This window comes from Marmota marmota, unplaced genomic scaffold (genome assembly GCF_001458135.2).
Source record: "Marmota marmota marmota unplaced genomic scaffold, marMar, whole genome shotgun sequence".
Classification (NCBI taxonomy): domain Eukaryota; kingdom Metazoa; phylum Chordata; class Mammalia; order Rodentia; family Sciuridae; genus Marmota; species Marmota marmota.
In genome coordinates, this window is record NW_025999880.1 from 456,831 (window position 1) to 477,711 (window position 20,881).

A 20,881-nucleotide genomic window follows, 5' to 3' on the forward strand; every position below is an offset into this window, starting at 1 on the left:
TCCATCTTATCTGTGCTTTTTGTATGGTGGGAGGGGAAAAGTGACGCTGCGCCGCTGTACGGCCTTCGGCGTCAGTGAGCAAAAAATTTAAAGTGAATAGAGTTATGCTTAGGAGTGCTTGTGGTCCCTGACAATTCTGGTATATCTCCCCCTCTTTTGTTTTTTGCAAATAGGTTTTAAGATGTTGATGGGCCCGTTCAACAATGGCCTGTCCTTGGGGGTTATATGGGATTCCTGTTTTGTGTATAATATCCCACTGTGAGCAAAATTTTTGGAAGGTTTGACTAATATAAGCTGGGCCATTATCTGTTTTTATACATTGAGGGGTTCCCATAAAGGAAAAGGTTTTAACATAGTGCTGTATCACGTCCTTAGCCTTTTCTCCTGAATGTAAAGTAGCGGAGATAAAACCAGAGAACGTGTCTATACTGACATGCACAAAAGACAGCTTTCCAAAACTAGGAATATGAGTTACATCAGTTTGCCAGATGTCGTTTGGCTGAAGGCCCCTTGGGTTGACTCCCAGAGAAGGGGAATGGATAAAAGGTGCACAAGTAGGACATAGGGAGACAATTTTTAAAGCTTGATCCCGGGAACATCCTGAGCGGAAGCGCAAAGTTTGTGCGTTTAGGTGAAATTTATTATGAAGTTGTAGGGCCTTATCATACTCAGTTATTGTATATATAAAATTAGTGGCATGTGTGGCAGCGTCTGCCATGGCGTTGCCCGCTGCCAGAGGACCTGGAAGTCCGGAATGACTTCTAATGTGACCTATGAAGAGGGGGTCTGCCCTAGCCCATATAAGAAGCTGCACTGTTTGTAGTTGATCCATGATAGTGGATTGTTTTCCAATATAAGGTGCCGTCTCAATCGCGGAGGCGAGCCTGGCAATATAGAGACTGTCTGTGAAAACATTAAGGGGCACCAAGCTATAGGTCTGTAAGGCCAATATTAAGGCTGCAACCTCCGCTTTTTGGGCTGAACAATCGGCCACTCTCTTGCGGATGACTTGGGTTCCATCTGAAACGACAGCAAACCCATTTTTGGCCCCGTCAGTGAAGACGGTTTGTGCCCCCGGGAGAGGATCCTTTTTTAGGATCTTTGGGAAAATTATTGGACATGTCTTTAGACTTTCAAGGAGCCTGCTTTTAGGGTAGTGATTGTCAACCTGTCCCATGAAACTACAGAAGAAAAGACACCAGAGATCATGTTCCTGTCTTAATTTAGAAAGAATGTCTTGATTATATGGTAATATGAGAACATCAAAGGTTTTCCCAAACAAGGCATCTCCTAGATATTTTGCTTTCCAAACTAATTGTATTACCAGATCATGGAAAGGTATCAAGACCCGGGAGGGGGATGCAGGTAAGTGAACCCAATAAATAGGACCAGTCTGCCAAAAGACTCCAGTCGGGGTGAGTTTTGATGGCAGAACAATGAATAACAAGGACTGGGAGTAGTCCACCTGCATCACCTGCATCTCTTGTAAGGCTGTCTCTATCAATCTAAGCGCCTTCAAGGCTTCTGGAGTAGGTTTTCGCGGGGAGGTGGGTGAGGGGTCTCCTCTCAAAAGGTCATACAGGGGTTTAAGTTCACCAGTAGGGACATGGAGGGAAGGCCGCAGCCATTGGATTTCCCCCAGAAATGTCTGCCATTGGTGCAGGGTTTTGAGCTGGTTCACCTGAAATTGAGGCCTCTGGGGAGTGATCCCTACCTTGTTAATAGTATATCCTAGGTAGTTATAAGGATACTGAATCTGCACCTTCTCTGGGGCTATAATCAGTCCGGCCCCCTTTAACAGGGACTGGAGGACTTCATAAGACTGGAAAAGTGCTTTCCTATCAGGGCCTGCCAACAATATATCATCCATATAATGGACGAGGTAAAAGTTTGGGAATTGTTGCCTAAAGGGTTGCAGAATTTTTGCTATAAAGTACTGACACATAGTAGGGCTATTGGCCATTCCTTGAGGTAAGACAGTCCATTCAAACCGCTGATAGGGTTCCCTAAAATTTATTGAAGGTAAAGAGAAAGCAAAACGTTTACAATCCTGGGGGGCCAGGGGAATAGAAAAGAAGCAATCTTTTAGGTCCAAAATAATAAGATGCCAATCTTTAGGGATAGCCGTGGGGAAGGGTAGTCCTGGCTGTAAAGGTCCCATGGGCTGCATGGTATTATTAATAGCCCGCAGGTCTTGGAGAAGCCTCCATTTTCCAGACCCCTTTCTTATGACAAAAATAGGAGTGTTCCAGGGGGAAGTGGAAGGCACTATATGCCCCACCCTAAGCTGTTCCTGAACCAGAAGGGTCGCGGCCTGCAATTTGTCCTTAGTTAGGGGCCACTGTTCTATCCACACAGGGTCATCTGATAACCAAGTAATAGATAGAGGACGTGGCCGCATTTCAGTGGCCCCTAGGATAAATTTCCTAGCCCCCTCCGATCTCCTCCACTTCTGGTAATTTCTTCTGTAGGGTCCACAGGCGTTGCCCTTCCCTCATGTCTTTTCCCCAGTCCTTTTCCGGGAAGCCATCCCATATCTAACATCATGTCATTAACAAATTTATTACTCCCTTTTAGGGTCTGAGTGGTGAGGATAGCTCCCATTTGTTGAAGTAGGTCCCTTCCCCAAAGGTTTGTGGGGAGTCCAGCCACTACGTAAGGCTGAAAATAACCACTGTGTCCTTCCTCATCTCTCCATTTTAGAAAGGAGGCACTTTTTTCTGGTCTCGTCTGCCCAATCCCCTGTAATACAGCTGAGGGATCTTGGAGAGGCCAAGCAGATGGCCATTGTTTCTTAGAGATAACAGAGACATCAGCTCCTGAATCTAATATCCCCTTGAAGATTTTATCCTGTATTTTAATGGTTAACTGTGGTCGGGAGTCCAAGTGTGCTACCCAAAAGGTTTGAGGAGTGCTGGTGGAACCAAAACTGCCATTACCCCGGGCTGCCTGTAGGGCGCGGCTGGGTAGAGACGCCGCCGGCAGCAGCAATAATTGTGCTATGCGTTCTCCGGGAGGAATAATAACGATCCCTTGGGTAGCCTCGGCAACAATTTTTAACTCCCCGTGGTAATCACCATCAACCACACCTGTAAGAATTCTGAGCCCTTTATGCAGAGTGCTGCCTCTTCCCAGTATCAGTCCCACAATTCCCTCCGGCAAAGGGCCAAAGACTCCAGTTGGCAGGGTCTGGGGACCCATCTGCGGAGTCAGTACTGCTCGGGAGGTGGAACTGAGGTCCAATCCTGCACTTCCCGGTGTTCCCCTGGGGAGTTCCCAGATAGAAAGGGGTTGGTCAGGGGGAGGCGGCGGAGACGCCCACTCCCCGGGGCACTGTTTCGTCCCTGCACTGCCCCGTACACTTTGGCTTCCGGGGCCCGGGGCGGGCCCCTGCTCCCGTTTCCCGACGGTATTGGGTTACCCTGGATGTCAAATTTTGACCTGCACTCACTACTCCAATGATTTCCTTTATGACATCGAGGACAAATTCCAAGCATCCCTCTGCCAGCACCCTCGCTCCTTTCCGGGCAGTTTCTCCTTATATGTCCCTCTTTCCCACACTTAAAACACCCCTTAGAGCGGGTTCCCCTGTTATCAGATTTTTGCATTCCAGTCTTAAGGGCAGCAGCCAAAACCTGACCAGTAATATGAGGCCCATCTATATCTTTGCATGCTCGAATCATGTCATCTATACTTTTGGCCCGGGAGGACTTAATAGCATTTTGGCAGTAAGTGTTAGCGTTTTCATATGCCAGTTGTCTAATAAGTGGCATAGCCTGTTCCAGATTAGGGAATATTTTTCCAGCCGCCTGCATTAGGCGGGCTATAAAGTCCGAATAAGGTTCAGAGGGCCCTTGAGAGATCTTGGAAATTTTTGCTTCAGTCTTAGAAACGGGCAAGGCTTTCCAGGCATGGACCGCAGCTGAGGCTATCTGAGCATAAACACCTGGGTCGTAACTAATTTGTTGGCCTATGGTGGCATACTGCCCAGTTCCTGTTAACATTTCAGCATTTCGCTGTTGATGGCCCGCATTCAGGTTAATCTGAGCCAGCTCGCGGCACCTTTCATGATATTCACTTTTCCACAATAAGAAATCCCCTCCAGATAACACAGCCCTGCAAAGTTGTTGCCAATCACTAGGTGTCAGTTGATTGACAGAGAAAGACTCGAAGAGAGTCAATGTAAAGGGGGCATGGGGTCCATAATTAGTAACTGCCTCCTTTAGTTGTTTAATATCCTTAAAGGCTAAAGGAACATGCGCTCTGGCCGGTTGTCCATCGGCACCCAAGTTTTCAATCACCGGAAAAGTTTGGACTGTCTTAGGCTGCCACTGAACACCCCCGCGCCTTCTGGGGTTGTCTTCGTCCCAATCGGGATTATAAGGAGGAAGTGCAACAGCGATCGGGGCCGTAGGCGTTTTTAATCTTGACTTCCTCAATTGACCCTCTAGTTCTTCTATCTCTCTTTCTAATCCCTCCTCTTCCTCAGAAAGAGAACTGAGGTCCTCAAGATCCTTTTCGGACTTAGAAGTCTGGAGGCGTTTCTTACCCCCTGAGCCCGAGCCCTCAAGAGGACCCTCATCCTTTAAGGATTCTGCCATTTGTTCCTCCTGCACCTGATTAAGGGCCTGTTCACATTCAGCAAGTTGTTCCTTAATCTTTACTTTGTCAGTTAAAAGAGCATCCTTAACCAATCTCCATAGAGAGAAAGTAGCAATTGGGACTCTATCCGGACCCTGGTCCCTCAGTAACTTCTGAAGGTCATGTCTCACCAGGTCCCAGTCACTATTATTGAGAAATCCTCCTGTCAGAAACCAAGGACAAGCCTGGGCGATAACTTCAACGAATTCGGTTGCAGTCTTAGTTTTTATTCCTGTTCCTTATGTATTTAACAGCTCTTTTAATTCGTTGGCCAGACGGACCTTTGCTGTTGAGTTACCCATGGTACGTACCCTGTCTCTTTAAATTATCTTTAAACCAATCCTCCCCCTTCTACCTTTAGAAGGTGAGCCCCGTACGCTTACCCCTACTTTCCGGATCTCGGTTGGAACCTCCAGATGCCGCGTCCGGCTAACGGAGCTGAGTCTGGTGAGGGATGGCGGGGTTAAAAAATACACAGAACACCAAGGTTCTTCATCCAGGAGGGAGCATGTGCGCGCTTTATTGCCAAATTTGTTCCCCTTATATATCTTTTTAACAGCTGCGGGAAATCACTCAAAAGTGAGGAGGCAAGAGTAATAACTGCGTCCTTGGGTTACCGTCACGTCACCGTCCCCTATCAGGAGGCTCGAACAGGTCAAGATGTTCCCGAGAGACACATATGCGCGAGGCAGATAAACAGGGAACCGCAAGCCCGTGTCACGGCCTTGTGAGCTGGCCACATTGACACGCATAACAAAGAACTAGGGGTTGAGTCCCCAGGGGCCAGGGCGGGCCTGCTACCAGCACTCCACCATCTTAATGGCTCTGTGGCGTTGCTTCACAAACCACTCCTCCTGGCAAACGGTGCCATCTTGACTTGATTTCAGCCCTCAACACATTTTCTTTCAGGCTGCTAATGGGTGGGGCTGATTCAATCTGTCTGTAATTGGATCTGGGCTTTGTTACAGCTTTAGCTTGACTCAGTTTGCTCTGACTTGAAGTGTTTTGTGAGCAGGATGATAATTTCCCCCTAGTAGTTTGGGATTGGAACAATGGAAAGATTATTAAGACATCATTGTGCAGCCAGGTTCTAAACCACAGGAGATATTTTATGTTATAGCCTATTTATCCATCTGGGTCAGTGGTGATCTCTCTTTACAGTTCTATTCTCAGCTTTCTGCACCTTGAGAGATTTCTCTTTGCTTCTTTGCTCTAACCATAGATTTTGAAAGGCAGAGGCTTTGCAATTTTTGAAGGGCTGAAGTGCTACCAGAGGGGTTTCTTTAAACTTTCATTGACCCAACATCAATAGCTGAAAGCCCAGAGTGTTCCAGAATGATTTCTTTCAGTTTTCCTTCTCCTTGCCTTCAATACCTAGAGTGCCTCAAATGGATTTATCCCAGCTTTTCTTCTGTACCCTCCACTTTGCATAGCTTAAGACCTAGAAAGATGTGGATGAACTTCTTTTTGTTGTCCTAGTCCCCTGCCTTTGGAGTGTAGTTGTTTTGAACATGGTAAAGGCCCCACATATCTCAGGTCTTTCCTCTCAGCTCTGCTGCCCCGCAGCCTTTACCTGCTCACCCTGCATGCTCTTAGTGAAGACTGGTAGGAAAAAAGTTGGCAGATGGGCGTTCACTTGCTCCGTGTCTGGGATGCCCTGGAATTCAAGTCTTTCATGACAACCCAGACATGGCTATGATTAGGGTTCAGTAGGTCACTTTTTGGAGTTTAGTTATTTTGTTCTGTTTTTGTACATGTAGCCCTCTGAATTTGTATATATATGTGTGGGGGCAGAGAGTCATATTCATTGGGGCATAATTCAGATATAATTGGTAATTTTTATGGGTATAATCTATGCTTCTTTTGCAGTCAACCACTCTCTATGGTTGTCAGTCCTTAGCAACCATTGATCTGATTTCTGTCTCTATAGTTTCACCTGTTCCATAATATTGTAGACGTGAAACAATACATTGTGTATCTTTTGTAGTCGGGTTCATTTTTTCATCATCATCATACTTTTGAGATTTACCCATGTTGTGCATATCTATAGTTGAGTCTTTTTTTGCTGCTGAATAGTATTGCATTGTATGGATATTATGTCACTGTGACCAAAATACCTGATACCAACAACTTAGAGGGCTGGGGATTAGTTCAGTTGCAGAGTGCTTGCCTTGCATCACAAAGCCCTGGGTTCAATCCCCAGCACCACCACAAAAACAAAACAAAACAACTTAGAGAGAGAAAAGTTTATTTTGGCTCATGGTTTCATAGTTTAATCCAGTTTGCTGACCTCATCACTATGGACCCTAGATGAGACAGAACATGATGGCAGAAGGATGTGGCAGAGAGAAGCTACTTAGCTCATGGCTGCCAGGAAGCCAATCAAGAGATGGGGTAAGGGCCACAGAGAAGACATGCCCTTCCAGGGCTCTCCCCATGACCCATCTCCTCTACCATGCCCCGCCTCCCTACAGTTATCCACCCCCAAGTTAATTCATTCAAACTAGGATGTACTGATTAGTTTATATCCCCCTCCTGATCTGATCATTTCACCTCTGGATATTCCTGTATTAACACAGGAGATTTGGAGGACATCTAATATCCAAAACATGACAGATGTATAGTTAGTTCTGCTATAATGCTTATTTAGAAAATGTAGATTTATTTACACTGGTAGGATTGATGTATTAGGAAAAAACTAGAGTATAATACAATCTTTTCAATTTGCAGTATGAACAAACCATGTAAGAATTCACAAAATTCCCCTCCCTTAAAAAACCCTGCCAGCCACCTCAGGTTGTTGCTTGTTATAAACCACACCTACATTGATGACTAGAGTTACATCCTTCTGAGTTCAAACAACCTTCCTTCTACCACTTTATAATAATTGCAAACTGCAAACCCTCTTTATGGTAACCATTTTAACATGTGTAAAAATAGTGATACCATTTTTATTAGGGCTTTATTTTTCAAATGTATGAGTGATGAAGTAATTGAGTGCTGTGCCCCAACTTTATCTTCTCCCTAATCCCTGTGAGTTTTAGGAATGATTTTGCATGCTGTGGTGATATTTTAGAATTACATGTCTCATGTTAAAGCAGAACCAACTGCACCAGGTTGTTTATCCATCCACCACTTGGTAGACATTTGGGTTGTATTTGAATAAAGTTTGGGACTATTTTGAATAAAGCTGGTAAGAATATTTGCGAACAAGTCTTTGGACATTGTAAGGATCCGGCGAACGTCGGAGGAAGAGACCACCAAGAGACCGACTCATGCAACAGCAAAAGGGGGTTTATTGAGGATCCAGCGCGCTGGGGCTCCGTGCTCACTCAAGAAGGGAGAGCGGCCCAGAGCCCTGAGCAGGGGTTGAGCAGTGCTTAAGTACACTCTTTGGGGAGGGCGGGGGCTTTGCATACATCCGAGCAAATCATCATGAGGTGCGGGAAAATCAAACAACAATTCTCAAACATGATTAGTACATTCATTGGCAGGAACAGGTCGGGCTGGAGTGATAGGTCAGTCCTAAGGAGGGGGATACATTCAAACTGATTGGTTTAGGCCCTGAGGTGACTACGTGCTGAACTGCACTGGGTCTTAGCTGTTAAACAACTAAGTGGTCAGGGGGGATTATCTAATGGGCAGTCCCGGGAATTGTCCTAACAGCTACAGGAATTTCAGGCTTTTAGTGTAGCTTAGAAACTTAACAATGCCTGGTCCTTTACATTTTAACTCAGGCTTTGTAGCTTAGAGACTTTACCCTTTCATTTCCCACTCCCTTTTTCTGACTACTTTTAATCTTAAAAGTAATGAATCATAATTATTGGGGAGTCTCATTTTTCATCTCTGTCAGTGGAGCATATTGCTGTCTGATTACCATGAGTTGTCCTGTGTTTCCTGGAATCATTTTCAGCATGGCCTCCATTTTAGATTTCACTCGGTATTAGACCCCGATTACACTGACTACCTAACTTTAAATCTGGCTTCATTCCCCCCTCTAATTTGGGAACTCCTTACTGCTGTAGGGAAGGGGGGCGAAGAAGATCTTTCTGGCTTCTTCAGGCTGAAAAGGGATGGTGTGGGGCAAGCAGTTTGGAGTCCCCCTTTAAAAATCGGGTCTATTGAGTGGTCCATGATAAAAGTCCAATTGAGAAGTAATAGGCTGGGGGGGGCATTTGAGTGATGGATGGTTTATAAGAGAAACAAGAATTCATTAGTTCTGGAACCAGGTTGATGCAGCAATAAATCCCATAGCACAGGAATATGCCAATGAGTATAATGGCAAAGTCAAAGACTAACAATGTTTTCCACCAGGAAATACCAAGAACCAGGAGCTAAGATATTGTTTCCATGACAAAGTTGCTGAGGACATGGCTTCTATCTGAGCATGTAAATCTTTAAGGATATTTGTCACATTGCCAGAAATGTCAGGGATGTAAACACAACAATTAACATTTAGGTTTATAGATGTCCTTTCCCTTAAGATATAGTCTAATAATTTAATGTCATCTGATCTTGCAAAATCCTTTTACTAGTATGACCTCTGTGTCTAATGGAGAAATCTTTAATTCTGTTACTTAGGGCTGGATAACCATACTAGAAAACATTAAGCCAACCTGTGTTGGTTAGAAATAAAGGCCTTAAACTAAAAATTACTCTGGCAGTTCCCTTTGATAGTTATCAGGCATTTCTGTCTGAGAATCTCTTTTGTAGCCTCCAGTTTACTTATTTTTGGAGGTTACATTTAACTATTATTATCATTTAAAATGCCCAGGAACAGCTGTGTTTTGGCTTTGACTGTCTTTGCTAAGTGTTTAAGATGAAGCAAGTCAAACTGACTTTTGTTTCTATCTATTGTTAACAGTCAGCTGAGTTTCCCTGGGAGTCCTCGGGGAACTTACAGCAGCTTCTCAGTTCTGCTAGTGCCATTTGCGCTAGGATGGGTCCAGGCCTTGCTTGACCATGTGGCTTCCCTCGGAAGCACCCTCCTCTTCACAGCAAATGCACTGACTGGCTTTCTGTCCTCCACTGGTCTCATTAATCTCCCTGATCGGGAGGTTATGTGGCCTAGAGTTGCAAAGCTCTTTGGAGAAGTCCCCTATTCCCTGATTCAGACTGACTCAGAGGGCAAGAGCCAAATATTGGTTTTCTTGGCCCTTTTAATTTAACTTTAATTTTAAAACTTAATCTTAAACATCCAGCAAATAAGTTTCAACAGCCTTATACTAAGAGTACTGGGCTTTAATGTCTATCTCTCTCTCCTGTAGGTGATAACTCCTTATCTTAAATTGACCCAGGTTGTGTGTTCTTAAAGCAGTACCTCTGCAAAACATTAACAGGCAATCTTAAATCATTTATAAGAAAACTACAAAATAAAATTATCAAGAGTAAAAACATATTTAGTTCATGTAATAGCTACCTTGAATTTTGGCAGAGTTATACATTATAATCCCCTGTTTGAGATCCTGGTAATCGTGACAAAAACCAACTTTTGGACACAACTTTAAATGTACTGAAATTTGGTCTACTTCTTTCATAGTCATTCTCACATGTAGTGAGATGGGACATAGAGCCTTATCTCAAGTAAGGCGGGGCTCTTCATAAATCTTAAATACTATAGTTCTGAAGCTGATCTTAGCTTTTTAGACATCATTTTACAAAGCCTACATAAATTGTTGCTCAAGTTCACATGAATATTAGGTAACACAACATAATATCACATCTAAAACATGAATTAAAGAAAGGCTGAAAGCTTTTAACCTTTTGTAGAAAAGTAGCAAAGTATTTTTGTGTTTTACAATAAAAACTTCACACAGATTAGGCTCTCATTAACTTAAAAATACATTTAAATTGTATCTCAGTGTAAAAAGTAACATAGAACTTTATATATCTTATTGATAACAAGTCCAATTATAGAACACAAATGATATAAATAAATCTCCAACATGTTTTTCTTTTAAGCCTAAGATTACCATACCACTTTAGAACACCAGCTTGATACAATGCTCTTTGAAGCTTCTACCTTACAGACTTGTATACCTGGAAGATATGAACATATTAATAGCACCATAATTACATTGATGATTTTATATTAACCAAGTTTAGCTTTTAAAGAAATAACATAGCACAATTCTCTAAAACAACAGCATTTGTTTAACCAGCTGTTTAATTTCTTTAAGATTACTTGCTCAAAAACTTACACTTATAACCAACTTACACAGACCTTCTTTATCACTTACTTAAACCCTCTTAATTACTTAATTACATAGACCCTCTTATCCAGAAACACATTTTCCCTCTATTAAATCCATATCTAGAACTTTCTAGTTTCTCTTTTCTGTCTGTTAACCTCCTTCTGTTCACAGTTTGAAACAATACTTGTAAATTTTTGAATTTAAGCAGATTTAACATTTTATTAGGGCCTTTTTTGAACACCTAGAAAAACTTATAAGCTTAATTTTAAAGACATCTTTACCTTTATCTGTTTATCCAATTTAAATTGAACCATTTGAATCACGTGAATCAAAGATATTTGGATCCATTTTTTTTACATTTTTCATGAGCGCTCTTCATCTGTCAATGGTCATATCACTGCATGATATATGGACATACACATACAGACATACAGACATACAACACATAACACAAATGCGCACACATATTAGGAACAATTTAGGCTAAAATTTAGCTAAAGTTATTTCCACACATTTAAGGCAGATTGGAATTTGGGACTCTGCATTGGTCCAAAGTAAAACAATGCCATCACACTTAACAGAGACACAGACAAAAAGACACACAAAGACATAGATTCCCTTTTCAGATTGTCAAAAAAAAAAAAACGAAAGTGTGTGCTGGTCCCAAGCCAACTGGGGTCTTCCCTTCAGACTGATGACCCCAGATTGGGAGATTAGTTACTGTCTGGGGAGTTTGGGTTCCACCATGCAGCTCCCGTTTGTTCTTGTGACTCAGGGAGAATGGAGGGAAGAGGGAGAGGAGCAGAAGGTTTGAGTGATAGGATCGTGGGGAAAGGGGTCGGAGTGGGGGCAGGGACCAGGAGAGGCTTCAGGGACAGAGGCGTGGAATGGCTTTGTCCCATAATGGGAGTTACTCAAACAGGGACAGGGACAATACAAACACGACACAGACAAGGACAAACAGTAAACGTTTAACACGAGTACCTTAAAGGCAAACAGTAAACTCAATACGAGACAATGAACAAAACTAAGTAGCCGGCAGAACCTGATGGGTTGGCAGCAGAGTCACTGAATCACACCTGATGAGGGCACCTCCGTCCCTCCACCTGATGAGGGCACCTCCGTCCCTCCGTTTCCCGAGTCCTCCAAGGCGTCCCTTGGGGACGTGGCCTGTGGCTTCAGGACACGTCTGTCCACCACCGCCGGGGGGAGCTCACGCTCTCCGCCGGCAGCCACTCTGCCAACCCTTAAACCGAAAACCGAAACCAAACTGAGCTGAGCGATCGCAAGAAAAAGGGAAAAGGCGCCTTACTTACCCCTAGAGGAGCCCGTTGGGGTCTCCTTGTCCGGCACTGTGGGATTCCCGGCCAACGCACCAAATGTAAGGGTCCGGTGAACGTCAGAGGAAGAGACAACCAAGAGACCGACTCATGCAACAGCAAAAGGGGGTTTATTGAGGATCCAGTGCGCTGGGGCTCCGTGCTCACTCAAGAAGGGAGAGCGGCCCAGAGCCTCGAGCAGGGGTTGAGCAGTACTTAAGTACACTTTTTGGGGAGGGCGGGGGCTTTGCATACATCAGAGCAAATCATCATGAGGCGCAGGAAAATCAAACAACAATTCTCAAACATGATTAGTACATTCATTGGCGGGAACAGGTCAGGCTGGAGTGATAGGTCAGTCCTAAGGAGGGGGATACATTCAAACTGATTGGTTTAGGCCCTGAGGTGCCTACGTGCTGAACTGCACTGGGTCTTAGCTGTTAAACAACTAAGTGGTCAGGGGGGATTATCTAATGGGCAGTCCCAGGAATTGTCCTAACAGCTACAGGAATTTCAGGCTTTTAGTGTAGCTTAGAAACTTAACAATACCTGGTCCTTTACATTTTAACTCAGGCTTTGTAGCTTAGAGACTTTACCCTTTCAACATAAAGAAATAAATAGCAAGGGCTAGAGCGACCCTGAAGGGGCGGGTGGCAGGAAAAGCTCGGAACAGCTGCCAGAGGTGACCCCGCAGCTGGACGAACCTTCCAGCTCCAGACTACCTGAGCCCAGGTTCCCACAGCTCAGTACAGCTATGAGGGCGGAGGTGAAGGTGACAGGGCAGAACCAGGAGCAATTTCTGCTCCTGGCCAAGTCGGCCAAGGGGGCAGCGCTGGCCACACTCATTCACTAGGTGCTGGAGACCCCTGGTGTCTACGTGTTTGGGGAACTGCTGGATATGCCCAATGTTAGAGAGCTGGCTGAAAGTGACTTTGCTTCCACATTCCGGCTGCTCACAGTGTTTGCTTATGGAACATATGCAGACTACTTAGCTGAAGCCAGGAATCTTCCTCCACTCACTGAAGCTCAGAAGAATAAACTTTGACACCTCTCAGTTGTCACCCTGGCTGCTAAAGTGCATCCCATATGCAGTGTTGCTAGAAGCCCTTGCGGCAGCTAGAAGACCTGGTGATTGAGGCTGTATATGCTGATGTGCTTCGCGGCTCACTGGATCAACGCAATCAGCGTCTAGAGGTTGACTACAGCATTGGACGGGACATCCAGCTCCAAGACCTTAGTGCCATTGCCCGAACCATGCAGGAGTGGTGTGTGGGCTGTGAGGTTGTGCTGTCAGGTATGGAGGAGCAAGTGAGCCATGCCAACCAGCACAAGGAGCAGCAGCTGGGCCTAATGCAGCAGATTGAAAGTGAGGTTGTCAACCTTAAAAAAAACCATTAAAGTTACAACAGCAGCAGCTGCTGCAGCCACATCTCAGGACCCCAAGCAACACCTGACTGAACTGAGGGACCCAGCTCCAGGCACCAACCAGCGCCAGCCCAGCAAGAAGGCCTCAAAAGGGAAGGGGCTCCGAGGGAGTGCCAAGATTTGGTCCAAGTCAAACTGAAGGGATTCATTATTTCTTTCCTGGGGATATGGGGCCCCAGCTGCCTGTCTACCTGCCCCTTAGGAATCCTCAGAGAGCCTTCCTGTGCCCCTGGCCAGCTGATAATCCTAGTTCATGACCTTTCACCTCCTGCACCCCAAAGCATAGATTACATCTTTTCTAGGGAAGAGGCCAGTACAGGTCATGTTTTTATTGGTACTTTTTGCTCTACTTGAATTTCCCATGTGTTCTATTGTTCCTTCTCCCTGTCATGCTCTCCTCTCTATTTCTTCAATAATTCAGCATCTGTCCCTGTTTATTACTTCTGTCATTGAGTAGGTGGGTAGTCCTGAAGGTTGCTCAGTCTCCAGCATAAGCCACGGGTGTTCCTTCTACCACCCTTTCCCTGCATGTCAAATACCTGATTCCTACTCCCTACCCGTGCCTATTGGCTAGCATCTGAAAAGTGAGGGCCCTACCAGAATTCTTACCATAAGAATATAGTCCCTGCCATTCTGGGAGTGACTGGACACTTTCATTCTAGAGTCCCAGCACACTACAGTTTCCTTTCCCCCATCTTCCCCTTGGATCCTGGAAATGCTGCTGCTTCAATGATTCTAGAGCCTAAGAAGGACAGCTGTTGAGATGTTGAGAAATGGTTCTTTCTTGGCTCTGACCATCTTGGGAAGCCCAATGGCAATCCTGGAAAGATTTATATCTCCTTTTGGAGTTTGGTGGGGAAGGGAATATAGATTGTATAAAAAAAGTATATATGCATATATCTATCTATAACAGAAATAAATCTGTAAGAAGTCTATCTACAAAAAAAAAAAGAAATAAATAGCAAGAAGGTATTTGCAGGTAAATGGATGGAACTGGAGAAGATAATGCTAAGTGAAGTTGGACAATCCCCCCAAAACCAAATGCCGAATATTTTCTCTGATATAAGGAGGCTGATTCATAGTGGGGTAGGGAGGGGGAACATGGGAGGAATAGATGAACTCTAGATAGGGCAGAGGGGTGGGAGGGGATGGGAGGGGGTAGGGGGTTAGAAATGATGGTGGAATGTGATGGACATTCTTATCCAAAGTACATGTATGAGGACATGAATTGTTGTGAATATACTTTTTATACAAACAGAGATATGAAAAATCATGCTATATTTGTAATAAGAATTGTAATGCATTCTGCTGTCATATATAAATAAAAAATAATAAAAATAAATAAAAAAGAAGGCAGAAGAGGTAAACTTGACGGTCCTGATGTGTGGAGCTCTGACCTGCCTGCCTACTGGAGCAATTGGCATGGAGTTTACTCTTCACTTGAACCCCAACACCCCTGCCGATCTGTTGGATTCAATACCACCAAGACCTCCTCTGGGTGGACATTTATTTTCAATTCTAATAATAGTAAGGAAGGATAATGGGAAAGAGAAATTTTAAATTTCATTCAGAGATGAAATTATAGCATTTAATATAATATACTCGGGGATGTTGTGTGAATGCACTTTCTGCCACTGTAATAAACATCTGAGATAATCAACTTACGAAGAGAAAAGGTTTATTTTTATCTCATGGTTTTAGAAGTTTCATTTTGTGATTGATTGGCCCTATTGCTTTGGGGGCAAAAATCATGCTGTGGAAAAGCACATCATGACAAAGAGACCGTGGCAAGGAAAAATTGCTTTTTTATTACTGGAAAGAAAAAAGAAAAAGGCTGTGGAGACAGAGCCCTACTATCCCCTTCCAGGGCTCACCTCCAACAACCTGGAGATTTCCCACTAAGGTCCCATTTCTTAAAGGTTCCACCACTTCCCAATAGTGTCATGGGTTGGGGACCAAGTCTTTTGCACATGAACCTTTCGGGGACATTTATACAAACTGTAGCATATTTCTTTATTATTTTCTTATTCATTTGTTTTGATATATAAAAAAATATCAGTTCATCTAAGTTGTGTATACTCTTCCTAAAATTGGGGAAGTAGATGTGAATTTCTCATTTAAATCTCAAAGTTCTGAAGTTAATTTGATGAATAAGTTACTCATTTATTTTCCAGTTTTGGGCAATTTTTACTGCTCTGGTTTCCTTAATTTGTACATGCAACTTAACGTGTTGCATGGGATTTATTTTGCTGCAGAAAGCTGGTTCTTATGCTAAAATGACCACACCAGAGATCATCTCCAGGAGAAGCATTGCATCACCTGGGTGCCTTTGTTGATGGGTCCAGAGTGTGGCTGGACAGGAGGAAGGGGAATGAATGAGATGGCAAGCAGAGAGGACTGGCCTGCACCCTGACACTTAGTGTGATAAGCAAGAGAAAAGTGAAGATGTGACAATAGGTAGAGGGATATGACCCGTCTTGCCATTGCCCACCCAAGAGAGTGAGCTGGTGAGCTGGAGCCACATCATGGAACAGAGAATGTCAGGTTAAATCTATTCCAGGTGGAACAGCACCTTGAGAGACGTGGGTCTGAGGGATAAGAGTGTGGGAAAAGGACTATATCCCAATCTCCCAAAGTCCTCCAGGCATGAGGACATGCTAGGCTAATTCTTGTGGGGCACGAAGACCATGATTAAGGAGGAAAATAAGGCCCCAACTGTACCCAGGTTTAAATCTCAACACTGCTCATCACATAGCCAAAGGGAACTCAAAGAAGTTTCCAAAAGGAAACTTGTGTTTCCTCCTTGATCAACACCAGGGTTGGCAGAGACCAGCTGGCCTCTTCAGATTTGGAAGCTCTTCAGAAAGGCAAAATGATTAAGGAGATAGCCAGGAGGGAAATTTCTGGGCTCAGGGTGGCCTCTCCATTCCTCTTTCTGACTTGACATCTCAAGTCTGTTGCTTTCTCAGCAGTCAGCTGAGAAGGCAATTAGAGATCAAGTCTGGGTAGAAAGATTTTGGATTTTTCTCTGAATTATGTGATGTGCCGGGAGGTAACATCTTGCCTGGAGCAGGCTGTCTCTGACTGGGGAGCCGTGCATTCCTACTAAACCTGTTTCATGTGGAACAGAGGCACATGGAGAGACATTCTCCTAGGGGCTGATTGTGAATGTGGGCCTTGCTCTGATCAACGTTAACAGCAATCTGTCTTGGACATGCTTCTTAAAGTCTCTGAATCTGTTCCTTCATGTCAATGAGGGTCACTGGAGTAGACAATGTGTATAAATCTCAGTATAGGTCATGGTTCCGAAGAGTCCTTAAAAACTGTTAGCCTTTGTTCTCAAGGACCCTTAAGTTATTAAAATACATAAATGTGCTTGACAGAATGCCTGGCTTGGGTATGCATTCAAGTGGTGATTTCCCTGGTACGTGGAGGTTTGCATTTGTTTTTAATATTTTTCTTTGTCTTTGCCCAATGAGGAACGTGTCACCAGCAGACAGCCGAGTGTCACAGGAATGACACTTGTCCTCTTTCTCTTGCTTTCCTTTCCTACTTGGGTGCCGTCATTCCTTCTGGCCAATGAACATGATTTGTCAGGAAGACAAAAACAAAAGAATAGACAGAAGCCCAAGGTTTACTTCAGAAAAATAAAAAGAATTTTTTATTATTCTGACTTTTTTTTTTTTTAACAATAAAGGGTTCACAAAAACTCAGTAAGTATCTATGGATGGATTTGGTCCAGTAAGGCCTTAGAGAAGGACACAATCTTTCACAATCCCCCTAAGTACAAATCAACCACTATATGAGTGACAGGGAAGAGGGCTAGGAAAAGAGGGTGCCATATGATTTCTCAGAGGAAACATCCAGAAGGTCAAATGATTTACAGCATCTAATTTAATTAACTCAAGTAAAATTAAGAAAGGTTTCCGAGTATGGTTAGTGGAGGGTGAAGGGACCCATAGGAGAGAAGACTTTGGAGGGTTGCAGGGACAGTCCCCTGGATCCCCATCTCCCCACACCTCTCAATGTTTCTTGCTGGATCACTCCAAGTCCCTGATGTATTCCTGGACCCAGGCTTCATTGGGATGGGCACAGACGTGACGGCCTTTTTTGGTGACAAAGCTATGGAGAGGGGAGAAGTATCAGAGACTGAGTGAGGACATTCCTGATCACTTGGGGCTCCTTCCTCTTCATTCCCACTTGCAGATTGAGGCTGGTATACTTTATATCAAGAAATAATCCCCCAAATATCAGGGGCCCCCTAGTCTTCCCTGAGTGAGGCATGGAATTTCTTTCTGCTGTCTCCTTCTCTCTTTTCTTCCCTCCATTTCTGGGAAGGTCTTCCTTGCCTCCCTGCAGGTCCCAGCCCATGTCAACAAACAGCCCAGCAGCCCCCCTCTGTGTCCTGCATGCACACTAGCCCCCAGTGGGCTCCTTCTGTTCCTAGGTCCACTCCTGCAGGCAGCCCCCACCCTCACTGTCCTGTGTCACCCCGGGCGGGGCTGGGCAGGAGGACTGGTACTTACACGATACTCGGCGAGGAGCATGTGCTGCTGGTCTCATAATAGAAAACCACGAGTTTGCGGGGGATGTTTGCGGGGGATCTTTCGGGAGATGTAGGCAAAGCAGCAGGAGGACGGTTCCTGGCTCCTATCTGAGGGGATAAGGAGTTACTGAGAACAGACAAGCTGCAGAGGGTCAGGAAGAAGTTGAGTGAGTGCATTGCGCAGAGTTGAGGCTTAGGGGAAAAGGAAACTAGAAATAATTTGGCTTTGTGTTTCTTTGTTTCTTATTGATTTCTTTAGTCTTTGGTTTTGGTCTCTTCATTTTGTTCTTTATCTTTCTCTACAGGAAACTGGATTCTCCAGTCTACTCCCTTCTCCTGAGATTCTCTAAATAGTCTATTCCCTTCTCCTAACTCTCTTTGGGAAAATTACCAGGGATTGAACTCAGAGGGGTTTAATAATCCCTGAGCCACATCCCCAGCCCTTTTTAAGATCTTGCTGAGTTCTTAGGGCCTCCCTAAGTTACTGAGGCTGGCTTTGAATTCTCGATCCTCCTGCCTCAGGTACCAAGATGGATTATAGGTGTGCACCCACCATGGCCTGGCTGAAATTTATTTTCCTAATCTATGAAATCATAAAGTAGCTGAGAAAAGTAGGCAGGTCCTGTAAGTTATCTAAGGGGTTAAACTCTTGGGGACCACTGAGGTAATTCTAAGACTTACCAGCACCAATGGGAACTAAATAGACCTTGATTCTAGGTTATGCTAAAAAGCCAATAAGTTACACTTCAATGATCTCTTCTAAAAATGGGGTAAAACCTCTTCCAATTTCTATCCTCCAGCCCAGATCAATAGATCACTTTTGGACCCTCTTGAAGAAAACAACTGTGTTATTTTGAAGCCCTTCCATGTTCTCTAGTTTCACAGGGAGTCCTTGAGCCACAGCACTTGGATAGTGTGGTCTGACTTCTGGTCAGGGAGCACCCGTTAAAAGAAGATGGACAACAGACTCACCTTCTGCACAGAGGGTCGAGGTGCAGAGGAGGACAAACAGGGCAACCACAAGGACCTTCATGACGCTAGACTTGCAGAGGAGGCTCCCAGAGCTGGGATGGGGACTCTCTACTGGGACTGCTCTCCAGGATCTGAGCTGTCCCCTTCTCTTTTATAGGCAGCCCTGGACCATGGAAACAAAGAAATTTCACGTGCCTTCACCAGAAATTTTAAATAGATTGGTATCATGTGAGCGGTCCACCCTGGGTCGTCTATGGATATCAGAGTGATTCATAAGAGTTGTTCAGTGGCTCTTTTGATTGGGGTGCTTATGAGGAAGTTGGGTCTACCGAAGGGTGACCAGGAGCTGGCATCACCCAGGAAATCATGCTGAGCTGTTTCCTCTTCATATGACAGATATCTCTCTGAAGTGAGTGGTCACTGCCTCCTTTGGTGGGGTAGAATGCTTTGATGGATTTCCCAAATTTTTTTTTTTTGGTACCAGGAATTGAACTCAGGGGCACTTAACCACTGAGCCACATACCCAGCCCTATTTTGTATTTTATTTAGAGACTGAGTCTCACTGAGTTGCCTAGCACCTCGTTTTTTTGCTGAGGCTGGCTTTGAACATGCGATTCTCCTATCTCAGCCTCCCGAGCTGCTGGGATTACAGACGTGTGCCACAGCACCTGTTCACAATTGTTCTTTTTCATTTTTATTTTCTTTTGAGATGGGGGTCTTACCATATTTCCCAGGCTGTTCTCAAACTCCTCAGTTCAAGTGACCCTCTCACCTCAGCCTCCTGAGTAGCTGGGACCACACCCACCACACCCAGCTTCACAATTGATCTTGATTTTAATGTGGTCAAATGCATCAATCTTTTCTATATGGTTAGGGCTTTTGTGATCTGATGAGAAATCTTTCTCTATCCCAAGGCAATAAAGATATCTTCCTATGCTAACTTGGGAAGCTTTATTGTTTTAGCATTGGTGTTTAAATTTACAATTGATCTATTTGGTTTTTATATTTGGTGGGAAGAAGGATTCAAGATTTATTTTTTGTCATAAGAGTACAAAATGAACTTAGTATCTTTTATTGTAAAGACCATATTAGGGGAGACAGGAAGATGGCGGCGAGGGGAGTGCTTTGCCCCCGTGTGCCGCGTCACTGTGTGGGAGTATGACGAGTCAGGACGGCTAAAGGCTATCTTGTTAGGAATTTCCAGCAATAGTAGGGTGCTCCGGAACCTGGAGGAAGGATTTCCATCACACGAGGATCGGCTACGGGGACTCAAACGCGAGAGATTTGTTGCACGGAGGGTAACACTGCTTATTCAGCAAATCGCCCCGCGGCTAGAGTCTGCAGCGTGCGCTGGGAAACGAGGAGATAGTGACGCAGGGATACAGCGCTGTAGTTTCTGCCAGCCGTGCAAGCACCGTACTCAGTGCTGAATTCAGGGTTCGAGACGGGGGAAGGAAGCGGTCCAAATTGGTTCTCCACAACGGTCAGACCACAGAGGAGGCCAGCGGCCACCATCTTGGAGAGCTGACGTCACCATCCCTGTTTTCGACTGACCGCAGCTCATTCAGCCATAGAACAGGTAATTTCAGGCTGCCATTCGCCTGCGGCTTGCAGACAGATTACTCAGGCTCAGTGCTAAATAACCCGCGGAAACTGCTTCTTGGAGCCTGCTCTTATCAGAGCATACACCGAGCATGGAGCGGCCAAGTTCCAGCTCCCAGAACTGCTCTGGCCCAGGGCTAAGGAGCCCGTGGAAACTGCTTCTCGGTCCGGGTCCTGCTGAG

General features: G+C 44.7%; 1 long non-coding RNA gene and 1 pseudogene across 1 annotated transcript; one reads left to right on the top strand and one right to left on the bottom strand.

Moving 5' to 3' along the window:
• Window positions 1-12,893: 12,893 nt before the first annotated feature.
• Window positions 12,894-13,882, top strand: LOC107150343 (annotated as a pseudogene).
• Window positions 13,883-17,212: 3,330 nt separating this feature from the next.
• On the bottom strand, window positions 17,213-19,255 carry LOC107150344. Its single transcript, XR_001504574.2, has 3 exons — window positions 19,098-19,255; window positions 18,106-18,233; window positions 17,213-17,701 (listed from the first exon to the last, which is right to left on the bottom strand). It is a non-coding gene; the product is annotated as an uncharacterized LOC107150344 (long non-coding RNA).
• Window positions 19,256-20,881: the final 1,626 nt, after the last annotated feature.